General features: G+C 44.6%; 1 protein-coding gene across 2 annotated transcripts in view; it reads left to right on the top strand.

Annotated features, from left to right (window-relative positions):
• The first annotated feature begins 1337 nt into the window (after positions 1-1337).
• The window catches only part of ATG7 (autophagy related 7), a 215687-nt gene continuing 205229 nt past the window's right edge, over positions 1338-11795 (top strand). The window contains exon 1 of one of the 2 annotated variants that reach the window (XM_033132876.1): positions 1338-1452. The gene's annotated coding sequence lies outside the window, so the exon portion shown is untranslated. The remainder of the gene's footprint in view (positions 1453-11795) is intronic. The other variant, XM_033132877.1, reaches the window with a different exon arrangement.

Below are 11795 nucleotides of genomic sequence, written 5' to 3'. Positions count from 1 at the left end.
TATACTTGAGCCCTATGCTCCTGAAAAACAGCAATGATTAAGAAATCCATCCCCACCCCAACACACACACTCTTGTGCTTCAGAAACGGTTTACTGCAAGGAACCATTAATCCTCATATGACTTAGATAAGACTCGTCTATTTACCCGTGGCAAGGCCAGACACAGTCTTGAATTCCTATTCTTTGCCTTTTAAATGATTAGCTGAACTGTTTGTCGCCACTGATCAAACAAAATGCTGTTAACTAATGATGATTAGTAATCAAAGCTTCTCTCGTTCCCCAGGCTCCTTATTTTTGGCCCGCACTCAGGCTGAGCCGCATACAACCCCTCCTGAGAGCTGGCTGGCCTCAGAGTAAAACATTCTTCGATTTACTACTACTTGATCAAACTACCCATTTTTTCCCCCTTTCCCACACCTACTGCCTTTCTAGCTTTCTTCACTATTCCCTGCGGAAGAAACTTTTCGCCTAAGCCTTGAGACATTTGCAGATTTTTTTGGTCAGAATGGTCTGTTTCCCTATTGCAATATCCTCTTCCCTGACTGTAAAAGTCTCTCTCCTCTCCCCTACCCTTATTAAGAATCCTTTCAAATTCAGGATCTTCTTAGGAAGTCAAATAGTCTTTGATTAGAATCCTGGCCCAAAAGTTCTTTATCCTTCAGCAAGCTCCTTAACTTTTCCTAGCCTCCGTTCTTTCATATGTAAAATGGGGACAATATAACACCTACTTTGCAGGACCTTTGTGGCAATTAGAGATGTGAAACCCTGAAAACACAGTAGATAATAAATAGTAGTCATTGCTCTTGTTATTATGAGTCTATAGAGCTACAGCAGAGTTATTTTGTGAATGGCCTTATAGATCAGATGAAGTTTATACTCACTGTTGTGTCAACACCTGTCCAATGCTTGGCACACAGTGTTTGCTCAATAAATAATTTAGATGAATAACTATCCCATTGACAGCGGAGAGCTATGAGAATAATGCCTGGTTTAAAGAAAGGCAGGTTGGTCATTGTCGACTTTCATCAACCTTTATCTATTGAAACTCTCATCTGTCTCTCCCCACCTGCCTCCCCAATGGTCTCGAGGGTATATTTGATGCAGCCCCTCTTGGGAAATGGAAATGATAATTCCTGTCATCCTTTGAAATCAAAAGAGAGAATGTGAAGCACTTTTCTTAAAGCCTGACGGGCATATACACATTCCCACATCTGATACGGGAGAGTCTAGATCAGCTGTCACCAGAGGGCTTCGCCTACCTCCCGACGCCCCGCCTTCCCCAAGACTCAAATTCCTCCCACTCAGCCGGGTGCTAGGGGCTCATTTACCAGGCTAGCCCGCAGCGCCGTGTGCTCATGCGCACCACTAACCTCCAGCGGGGGGGCGGGGCCACGTTGCGTCATCGGGGCGCGCTCTGCGGAGGACGCTGTGGTTGCCGGAAGTTGAGCGGCGGTAAGTGAGCCGCGCTGGTGAGGGAGTAGTGGGGTCCTACCGGTTTGGTTTTGGAGATCTGGCCGGAAGGGGCGAGCTCGGCGTTGAGGGCAAGGGTCACGGAGGGTCTCAGGACCTGTTCCCCATGGAGTCACTGACTCTGGCTCGCGCCGTCCTCCACCCGCGCGTCCCCTCAGACTGGTGCAGCCCGGGGTCTTCAGACTGGAAGCTCCCTCCAGTTTCCTCAGTCAGTCCGTCTTGCCCTCTGGCAGGGAGTGCTCGGATCTCTGGTGTTGGAAGACCGGAGACAGAACGCCAAGGTGCTCAACCTGGCTTTGCCTGGCTTTGATAGGTGACGCGGGCACGTCACTCTCTCTGAGCTCCTTCCCTCATCTGTAAAATGGGAGTGATCATAAGGTCATTCGTGAAGCGAGGACGTTAAATTAAGTCAATTCTGAGGGCGTTTCTGAGATAAGGGTCTTGATTCCTCGGTTTGGTCCAAGGGTTACAAACTTTAATGCTTAATTAGGTCAGGTAATGCTTCGTTAGTTAGGTAAACGTACTAGGTGTGGGAAAATTTCTATGTCCGAAGTAGAGTCAAACTTTTATTTTTACTGAGTTGAGTTTCATGAGCACAATACTAATGTGATACAGGAGAAACGCAGCCGAAATTCCAGTGCGTGTGTGCGCGCGTGCATCTTGATTTTTTAAACTCTGGCGACTAATATGTTTTTAACTGGCAACTAATTTAAAAACATTTTTTTAACTCTGTGCAACTGAAATGAGGCATATCTGTGGTTGCAAGTTTGGGACCCCGAGGTCTCAGGCTCCCTTTCCCATCGAGTGCTTGGATTTCTTCTGTGACACTCCTGCCCACTGGTTAAGTTTCCTAAGTGACAGAAGGTTCACTACTTCCGGTTACTCCTGTTTGGTCTTCCCCTAGCTCTGACTCTTAAAGAGTCATATGTTGAGCTGAAAGCAGTGCCAGGAATTTCAGCTCATTTTCCGTTCTTCAGGCTCTGAAGAATCTCTCTTCTCCTTTACTGCCCACGCATCTTTGAGAGCTGCAAGTTTTGTCTTCCATTTTCCACCTTGTCTTCAGACTAAGCGCATTGAATTTATTTCCCCTTAGGAAACACAACAATAGGGAATTTTGTGTGCCAGGCATTATTGTAAGTAAGCACTGGTGATGTAGTGGTAAAAGAAGACAAAAGGAACCCTTGTTTCACGGAGCCTGTTTTTTGATCGTGGTGACAACAATTGTGCTTGTCAATAATACAATGCTTTTAATGGGTGGGAGGTGTTCCAGATCCTGATAGATGCTACAGAAAAAACAAAAAAAACACACAACAAAACAGTAATGGGATGGGGAGTAACGGGGGGAAGCAGAGGAAGCTCTTTTCAGAGGTAGGTGCTAAGGGGTGACTTCGCTGAGAAGGTGACATTTTAGCTAACACCTGAAACCTGGTTAAAGAAGAAGCCACGTTTGTGAAGGCTCATCTTGCCTACTTGTTTCTATATCCCCCAACTCTGTGCTCGTCTTGTTAAACAGCTACGGGTTGTGTCTCGCCTGTAGCCCTTTGCTCCTGCTGCCTTGAACATCTCCTCTACCCGCTTCGTTTTTCTTGACCAACTCCTCCCTGCCCCTCTCGTGACCTGATTTTTAAACCCTTTAAGAAGTTGACTACAGGGCTCTCATTGAACCACAGGGCCCTTTTTCTGTTCCCAGACAGCCTCTTGTCATAGAGAGTAAGCATACATATTTATTGAGCTTCTGTGTGCCTGACACTGCTCTGCAAGCTGGAAATACCAAAATGAGTAAGATACACATCCCTGTCCTCAAGGAAATAATTTTTTTTTTTTTAAGTCACAGAGATCGACAGCAATACTGTGGTGTGAAGCTATTGTAGAGGTTTGCTAGAGGAGGACTTAGGGTGCTCCTAAGTCAGGCTGAGGAATCAGAGAAGGCTTTTGTGAGGAGGTGTTCTTTATCCAAGTCCTAAAGGATGAGCAGGATTAGTCAGGGGAAGGGCTGTAGGTGGGGTGCTATTGCAGACGTTGGGAATGGCATGAGCAAAGGGCTATGGACAACCACGCATGACCTACAAGCACTTCACCCAAGTTGGAGTGTAGAGCTGGAAGGTAAGAGGTGACTGGAGAGGTAGGCAGGAAGCCGATCGTGAGGGCTCACAATTGTGGGCAATAGCAGGTTAAGAACACAGGCTTCGGAATCTAAAAAGCCTGGGGACCGATAGTGGCCTTGCTGCTGACATAGTTTTGTAACCTTGGGTAAGTCGCTCTCTTTCCAAGCTTCAGTTTCTTTGTCTATAAAAAGGGGAGCTATAAGCCTACCTCCCAGGATTGCCATGAGAATTGAAAGAGATGATATGTGTTAGTCACTCGGCACTGGTACATGGTAAACAATAAACTATAGCAGATACTATTGCCATGCTAAGAAGTTTGGACTTTATTTTGAAAATATGGTGGTGGAGAGTGGGGCAACGAAGGATTTTAAGCAGGACGTGACATGTCCTTGCCTGTTTTAAATAACCGAGGTAGCATTGTGGTGGTTGTACTAGCCAGGGCAGGACCAGCAGGACACCGGTCAGGGCACTGTGGCCATGGTCTAGGTGACAGAGGAGGGAGGCCTGCACCAAGGCAGTGGCCGTGGGGAGAGAATGGGGTGGCTGGGTTTGTGAGATAAAGGAAGTGGGATTTGCTGACTGCTAACTGAATGACCTTACTTAAGGAGAGGAGGGAGACGGGACTCAGGATATGGGGTGTGGGGTGAGGAAGTGTCTGTGTGGAAATAATAAGAAAGTTCTTTGGTGAGTGGTCCCTGACTGATTATCCCTGAGCTTCTCTGAGATTTTACTTGGAAGTCCGAATGGGCTCTGTCCTCCATTGTCATTTACATGACATGAAGTTCATGAATGCCTCCCTGCTTTCCTCTGTCTCCCAGTCCTCCCACCTTTCTCCAGTGTAAGTGAGGCCAGATTGTGTATTCAAGGGAGCATAAATAGGTGCTGCTTTGTTACCAGGTAGACAGTATGCATCTCCATGGTCTTGGCCGACTGCGTACCACCATATTCACTCGGTGTCAGTCCAGCCCCACAATAATCACCTTTGGGTGATTTATCATCTTTCTTTGACCTTGTTCCTGTTTGACAGTCTCTGTTTGAGTGTGCGGTGTAGAAAAGAAGTCCTCTTTCCTCCAGGAGTCCGTGCAGAGCAGGACGGTTCTTGTCTTGAGGTAACCTAAGGCCCCACTTCGCTTGTTACAAACATGCTTTCGACACGGTCACACTAGGGGCTCTCAGCGCTGCTCGGCGCTTCTCCTGTGTATGTGGGCAGCTCCCTTGCCCGTCTTCTTGTCTTTCACATTTCCATGCCTCTCCTAGCTTCCTAACCTTGCCTTTGACTCTTCCCGGTCATCAGACCTTGATGTTGCCAGAACTCCTGAACACAGTTGCGTCCTCATCTTTTGAATTCTCCGCGTATCTGATATTGCTGATACTCCTTCAGGTATGAAAACCATTCCTGCTTTGTACTATCCATCTGGCCATTTCCCCCTCAGTTTCCATTGTGGGCTCTTTTCTTCCTTTTGTCTCTTAAATGCTAGTTTTCTCCTATGCTCTGCTTTCTGCTCTGCTTTTCTCACCCACAGCTTCAACTCCCATTTCTGTGCCTGCCAGTGACCGCTGATTTGTGTCTTGAGCCTGGATTTCTCCTGAGTACCAGCCCTCAACCTCAGCAAGTTCAAAACTAAGCTCAGCATCTTCCCTCCAAACCTGTGGTTCTTTCTCCATTCTTTACTCTCACTCATTCCCTTTCTTCCATTTGGTCATTCAAAACAGAACCCTGGGAGTCATCTTGGGCTTTTCCCTCTCATACCCGCCCCCCCACCCCAGCCAGCCCAGGCAGTCATCGGAGCTCCACAGATTGTGCTTCCTTCATATCTCCCGACATGTCTTCTCCATTTTCTCTCCCACTGCCTTAGTTCAGGCTCTTCTCACTTCCTGTCTATATTCCTGCACAGCCTCCCAACTGGCAGGGATTAAAGCTTTTGTGCCATTGAATCCTGAAATACAGCATGGGGACTAGTACGTAATATGAGTATTTACTGAAGGAATAACTAAATGGAAACCCCAGTGTCTTTCACACATGTTTTGTTGATAATATTAGTTCTACTTTTGAGTACCTTGTGTGTCAGATACATGCATTTTCTAATTGAATTCTCACAATAATTCTGTATGGTACATGGTTTCCCACCTTATGGGTGGGGAAACAGGCTCAGAAAAGTTAAATGACTTGTCCAAGGTTGTGTGGCTAGAAGTACTAGAGGTGGGATTTGAACTTGGGTCTCTCTGACTCATGAAGCTATGCCCTTCTATCTATTGTACTGCCTCCAGTGTATCAGACTGCTTTATTGTCCAGTTGGATTATATTTTGGACTGAGATTTATGACCCTGTATTTACCTATGAAAGTTTTAATCTTGTTAAAATAGGCCTGTCATTCCAGGTGATCAGAATCTTTTTTATTTTGATTTTTTTTTTATACATCATATTGCCTATTCCTTCCTGCTTCATGTCATGTGTAGAGTTGATGAGCAAACATATTGTTATCCAAGTCACTGATAAAATATAAGAATACCTTGTTGGATAGATTTGTTTGGTCTGTTTTCCTGCTGTAAGCCCCTGACACAGGTTCAGCACACACGAAATACATAGTAAAATTGATGAATATTCATTAATATAGATAAATAAAATCCTCCCTGTCCATGGGGGATATGTTCCGAGACCCCCAGTAGATGCCTGAAACTATGGATAGTACCTTACCCTATGTATATATTGTTTTCCCCTATACATATGTACATACCTGTGGTCAAGTTTAATTTATAAATGAGGCACAGCAAGAGATTAACAACAATAACTAATAATAAAATAGAACAATTATAACAATATACTGTACAGTTTAACTTATGTGAATGTGGTCTCTCTCTGTCAAAATATCTTACTGTGCTGTACTCACCCTTCTTCTTGTGATGATGTGAGATGGTGAAACGCCTCCCCGGTGAGGTGAAGGATGGCATGCAGGCTGCGCATTAGGCTCCTGACCTTCTGCCTGCACTTCGGAGGGAGGGTCATGTGCTTTGGCCAATTCTGGATCACTGAGCCATGAGCATGCTGACCGTTGGATGTCAGGAGCAGATGATGTCAATGGTTGAGGATCCTTGATAATTGAAGGGTTTGTTTTTTTTGGAATGGCAGGTGGGGAGCATGTACAGTGTGGATACGCTGGACACAGCGATGGTTCGTGACCAGGGCAGGACAGAGGTGGCCAGTGCAAGGTTTCATCCCGTTGCTCAGAACAATGTACAATTTAAATCTTAGGAATTGTTCTGGAATTTTTCAATTAATGTTTTCAGACTGTGGTTGACTATGGGTCACTGAAACTGCAGAAAGAGAAGCCGGATAAGGGGGGGACTATGGTAAAAATAAATTGCATGGGACCAAAGACTTAACCACTATTAGCTCCTTGCTTATTAATATCAGTTCATTCCTTAACCAACTTCCTTTGAAGAAGATTATTTTACCAGTTCTTAATCCCTGTAATTATGTTAGTACTTAATTCCTATGTCTTCATCTTACCTGCTAGGATACCTGGAGCAGCCTTGTCAGATACCTTGCTCAGGTCCAAATATCCTCCATCCTCTGTCTCAGGTTCTTCTGTGCTCCAGGCAAAAATGCAGTCAGTCTGTCATGACTTGTTCTTAAACCATAGAGGCCTTTGTGATTCCCCAAGACTGGTGCCTACAGTTCCCCAGGTTTTATGCTGCACAAGAGGCCACATCTGAGGGGTTCTGTTTAGATCACAGGCGTGATGGCTGGATCTTTGTAATGACAATTTTTTGGCAGACCAGGGTAAAATGTCTTGAGACAATCTAATCAATATATTGCTACAATTTTCTAAGAAAAGGAAGTAAAATGTCTCGAAGGGGTACAATTTTCTAACTGTACAAAGGTACCGTGTGGACTGGAAGGGCCCACATGGCACTTTTCCTGGGAGCAAAATCTCTGGTGAGTGGGCTACGGGAACCGTTCTTACTCTCACCTTTGGAAAACAAATATTTTGAAAATCTGAAATCAAGTGTTGGCTAGTCCTAATTTTTTAGCATCTCTCCCATTTTTCAGGACTCCTTGAAGATCACCAGAAATGAAAACCAGAGAGACTCACTTATTCGGAAGCAGGCCTTCATAATTTAACCGGCTTTTAGGAAACCATCACAGGTGTTAGTTGTTGGTTGACATAAGAGCTCCCTAGCAATTCTGTGGCTGTCCCTCATGCACAGAATGCAGTACAGTCACAAAAAAGCCAATGTGACACTGTTGATTGGTGGAGGTAACAAAAAAAGACTCATAAGTAGTCATACTGTTCTCCATCATCCTTGTGTTGTCTGTTCTCTTCCAGATTTTCTCAGCTTCCACTCTCCCTTGTAGGCTTGCCACACCCTACACTACTGGTATCTATCCAGTGCGTCAATTCTCCAAACAGGCTGGGTGAGAGCAGAGTGTATGTGAAGGTTAAGGTTATTACAACAGAAGGAAAACAAACAAAAGAAAAAAAACTCCTGGGAGAATGCAGGTTACAGTTTGAAGACAATGGAGGTGACTGCTGGTTTTTTGATTGACCTCCTGAAGAAGGAAATAATGTCAATTCTGTAGGGGTAGAAGTAGCTGACGGGGAGGTGAGGGGATGACTCCTTCGTAATAGCAGTCATTCTGATGGCTTATGTGACCAGCTGTTACCACCTAACAGCACAGTCACAAAAAAGCCATTTTGGGTGATTTGGTATCTTGTGGAGACATCAGTTTGGCTCAGGGGCATCTTGATTCTAATGCAATTTTTAAAAGGAACTGAGGCTTCTAGCCTGTAGGGTACAGCGGGTGCCCTGCAGGGGTCCTGAGTTTTCATCTTCCAGTAAAGCCTAATCTGTCCTAAGTTTGGAACTCTGTCTCCCCTCCTTTCCCCGCCCCCTTTTGGAAGGGAAGATTTGTTAAATCTCCCTCTTTAGCAGCCTTGCAAATTGTTTCCAAAACTCATGAAGTTGCAGCAGCATCATTAGCTGCAGAATGTGCATTGGCTCCATATGCCAAAGGGGCCCTCTCCCCACTCCCGGCCATCTCTACCTCTTCACCCATCAGCAGCTAAAAACATATTCTGTGGTTTGGTGCTTATTTTAATGACTGCCAGAGCTCACAGTCCCGCAGCTGGAAAAATGAGAACAGAAGCTTGCTCTGTGTGCTCCATTTTGGCTCAGGGAAGGTACTTCAGGGCCAAATTGCGGTTATTCTGGCACTTCTGCTAAGTGAATGGCCCCACGTGGCCTCAGAGAAATTGAACACAGAGTGCTCCTAACTCCTTAGAAATTGTTCCTCTGGACTTCCCCCTTGATGACATATAGCAGGAGACCATCCGTTTCATTTTAATTAAACCTCTGCTGTGACTACAGTGAAGGGAGATGAAACTTAAATGATGTGTGTTTGTAGCAGAGGAAGTTTTCATAGCATGGAGAAGGGCAATCACATTAGTCAGGCACCAGGGTGTGTTGGGCGGGGGGGTAACAAGAAAAATTAATAGCAGCTACCATTTCTTGACTGCTGACTATTTCCAGGCACTGTAGCAGGCACATCACACCCTCTCATTCAGCCCTCCCCACAACCTCCTGGGTTGGGTGTAATTATCCTGATTTTACAGACAAGGAAAGTGAGGCACAAGGTATGAAGTTACCTGCCCCAGGCTATTCAGCCAGTAAGAGGTGGAGCCTGAACTCAAACTTGGGTTTATCTGACTGACAACCAGGCTCCCAACTTCCTTAGCTTTTAGCATCCTTCCTCTGAACCATTAAAAACTCCCCTGCCCTTCCAAAGCAAATGAACAAAAATCTAACAACACACATGGAAAAATTATAGTGAGAGATATTTTAGTAGTCAGGCTGGTCTGTTTTTCTGCCCTCCTACCAAGGGTCTAGTTTCCCTAAAGACAGTTTGTTGTTATTGTTTTTTATTCTATGATTGTTGTTTGTTTTCTACCAATTTTACTTCTTCATTTCTAAAAATCCTACACTGGGTTAATATTTATTGTGTCCAATCCTATTGGTCCCCCATGGAGGGAGAACGGTTGGGCAGACGCACTCCAGGAAGCACTTCTGCCTCAATTAATTTTATAAGCAGAAGAGCCAAAATACTTCCATTTCAGGATCTTTAATAAAATGCTAGAAAAATGTATGGAAATGATATTTCATATAAACTTCTTACTGAGTGCAGTGAATGTCTTTTCACCAAAGCTAGGTTTAAGTAGCTCGTCTGTTTACTGTTGGATGAATACAGGAAGGTTCTTTATAGCGTTGGTATAGCTTGAATATAGGGTTTTCTGTTCTACTCTTTTGTTCAGGTATAACATGCATATAGTAAAGTACACTCATCATACATATATAGCTCGTGGATTTTTTACATATGTACGTGCCTTGTAACCATCATCCAGCTCAGGGTATATAGACTATTTCCGGTTCCCCAGGAGGCTTCCTCATGCTCTTTCCCAGCCAATAGCCATACCCTACCCTGTAATTTCTATTCTAACTTCTGTCACGTTGGTTGGTTTTGCCTGGTGAACATAGCATAGGCTCGGCGTGTGCAGGCGCTAAAATTGTATTAACATTTTACTTTGGAACAATTTTAAACTTACAGAAACCTTACGAGAATTAAGACAAAGACCTTCCGTACACCGCTCTCTCAGAGCCTCCATTCAGCTGTTGTCCTGATAAGATGCTTCACAGCAGAACGCCAGCCTCGGACCAGGCGTTGCCCCTCGTCATCTTGTCTCTCTCGTCTCTTTCACTCTGGAACAGTTCCTTAGTCTTCCCTTAACTTTTAAGACCTTGACACTTTTAAAGATATAAACCAATGCCAGTCATTTTGTGGAATGTTTCTCAGTTTGGGTTTATCTGATGTGTCCTCCCGATTTGCTCCGGGTCATGTATTTCCAGCTGAATACCGGAGACATGTTCTTTTCAGTGCATTCTATTTGTCCACTACGTCTATTTGTCCCATTACTGCTGGTGTTAACTTTGGTCCCTTCATTAAGATGGTGTCAGCCAGATTTTGTCACTGTAGAGTCACTTTTTCTCTCCCTTGTAATTACTAGATTTTTTGTGGAGAGATACTTTTGAGACCGTGAAATGTGCGCTTTTAATTTATGTAACTATGGAAACACTTTCACGAAGAAAGATTGATTGTTTACTACTTCTGCATTTGGTTGAGTAAGGTTTCATTTAAATTGATTTGTATGTGCATATTTTCTGCCCTCTAAGATCTTAGTCCTTAGAAAATAATGATAGGTTTAGAGACCTAAGTCACACGGTGTATCTCCATATATTCTTCATGACTTCCCATTTCAGTCTCCATATTCCATGGTAACAAGCCTAGAGTTTTTCTCCCAATCACAGAAGCCTGTGTTACTTCTTTCTCTTGTTTCTCCTGGGTTTCTAGAGTTCATCTTAAAAGGTTTCTAGAATCCATCTTAGTAACATTTGAGCCACTCTGCAGGGGACCAGGGTATACCTAGAGGAATATGAGCCAGGATCTGCATTGGTAGAATTTACAATCAGGCTGGTGGAATGGAGGCAGACAGAAAAGCAAAGAATTGAACAACAATACTAAATGTAGAGGTACCTTAAAGACAGAAGTGAGTAACTGTAGCTGACGAGAGGAGCAGAGAGTGAGAGGCCGCTCTGGAAGGCTTTCTAGAGAAGATCACCTCTGAGCTGGGTTTTGAAAAGTGCCAGGCAGCACAGGAGCTGGTGTGCCTTTTAGACAGAGGGAGCTGTTCGTTCAGGGTTGTGGAGGCAGGACAGCAAGTGTGTTAGAGGAGCACCAAGCTGCTTGATGTTTTTCAGCATCAAGTCAGAGATGGGGTGTGGCAGGGCCATCAGGTTGGCACTAGAGAGGTTAGGGGGTGCTTACAGGGGTCCAGGAGACAGTAACGAAGGAAACCGTCAGACTTGTGGTAACATGCCTGCTTAGGACGTGGAATGCCGCATGTTACGAACATGTATAAATACCAGACGAGCTTCATTTTGTCTTAATAACGCTGACGTATGTGAGAGAGTGTTCTGTGTAGACTGCATTTACTAGTTCATAAAGATGTCTTTGCAGTGTTACAAGGTGCATGTTACAGATCAGCAAGTGTGGCTTTGGAATCTGGTCTTGCAATCTGCTTTCCCCTCTGCAGTCCTTGCATATTTCTGCTGCCTTCTGATGGAAGAGCATCTAATCCAGGGGTTAGCAAACTACACCCTGCAGGT

The sequence above is a fragment of the Rhinolophus ferrumequinum genome, chromosome 17, assembly GCF_004115265.2.
Source record: "Rhinolophus ferrumequinum isolate MPI-CBG mRhiFer1 chromosome 17, mRhiFer1_v1.p, whole genome shotgun sequence".
In the NCBI taxonomy this organism is placed as follows: domain Eukaryota; kingdom Metazoa; phylum Chordata; class Mammalia; order Chiroptera; family Rhinolophidae; genus Rhinolophus; species Rhinolophus ferrumequinum.
The sequence above is the reverse complement of the archived record's forward strand: the minus strand, read 5'-3'. Positions and strand labels throughout refer to the sequence as shown.